Source organism: Penaeus japonicus, unplaced genomic scaffold (assembly GCF_977035675.1).
Source record: "Penaeus japonicus unplaced genomic scaffold, GWHDUDI00000001_assembly GWHDUDI00000039, whole genome shotgun sequence".
Lineage (NCBI taxonomy): Eukaryota > Metazoa > Arthropoda > Malacostraca > Decapoda > Penaeidae > Penaeus > Penaeus japonicus.
Genome location: NW_028234441.1, coordinates 6,504,880 through 6,506,214, shown reverse-complemented (window position 1 = coordinate 6,506,214; position 1,335 = coordinate 6,504,880).

Sequence of the window (1,335 nt, the reverse complement as noted above, 5' to 3'; positions counted from 1 at the left end):
CATGACCTTGTAAGCTGAGATCTTCAGTTCAATCCTGCAGTATTCCTCAGACAACAGATCTAGACAACGTTGTGCCCTGCTTACATGATACCTCCCAGTGGAAATAATGGCACAATCGTCTACATAGGAGATTAGACTGCATCCCTCTGGAAGCTGTAAGCTGTATAGAGAGAACATACGGGCACTGAACAGAGCCAGAATGAGAACCCTAACCCAGGGTACCCCATTTTCTAATGGCTGGTATTCTGAATGACATCCCTGGAACCTGAACCTGGTTCTCAATGAGGTTAAGTCTATACCGGCGGTACGAGTGTAAAACTCCGACTATGGGTCATTAAGGGTACACCTTGGGTCCGACCGGCTTGTGGCTCTGGCATACCTGACAATCTCTCACAGCAGAGCGAGATTGTCAAGCCTCTATCAACCTTGCAATCAACTTCCTTGCCATTGTAATACCATGAGTCTTTATAGTATCTACTTCATGGACGAGTCATAGGAATAATCAGTGAAAAAGCCTGATCAATGCTCCAAACCAGGCAGTCCTTGTACACATTCACAATGTGAGTATCAGGGGGGTCATTGGCCCTGAGCCACTCAGCCTGGAAAGCCTGCCTGAGAGGGTGACAGTGATCCTGAAATGGTCACTCATGACGGTCTGATCGACTGACCATCTGATCCTTTCTGTCAGAGCCCCGGTGGCAAAGGTGAAGTCTAATACCCCACCTATGAAGTGCGCTAATGATCGCTGATAGGAATCTCAGCAGCATCCGCTGATATCTAAGACTCCACGTCCAGGCTTGTTATACACATAGTACAACATGAGGGGACCCTCGGCCAGGAGGATCTCAAAGGTGAGAGATTAAACACCATCTCCACACAAAAGGGGATTCTCAACCTTGGAACGGGATGGCCGCCCTAGCAAGGGTGATCAGACCCGTAGCTCCACCGGTGCTTGGCAACACAAAGGGATAATACCCTAAGAAGCGGGCTGTGATAGCCTCTTGGGGCATGACAGTGTCAATGCTCTTCTATCGTATAATCGTATAGAGAAAGGCATCTTTAAGAAAGGCCATTTATGTTTCACTGGAGAATGCTTGGATGAGGAACGATCACACTACTCCAAAATAGTTGCATCAGTATCTCCCTTGTTAATGGTTGTCAATGGCGAGTCAAACGACCTTCTTGAACACGCACCTTCCGCCGGCATTCTCAGGAACACGAAAAAGCCGAAAGGTGTAATCATGGCCGTCTTGGGAATGTCCTCCCATTGGGGATTTGATGGCACGAGGTCAATCTTTGAAAAGAGAGCTGCTGACAGAAGACCTGAAGGTGAGG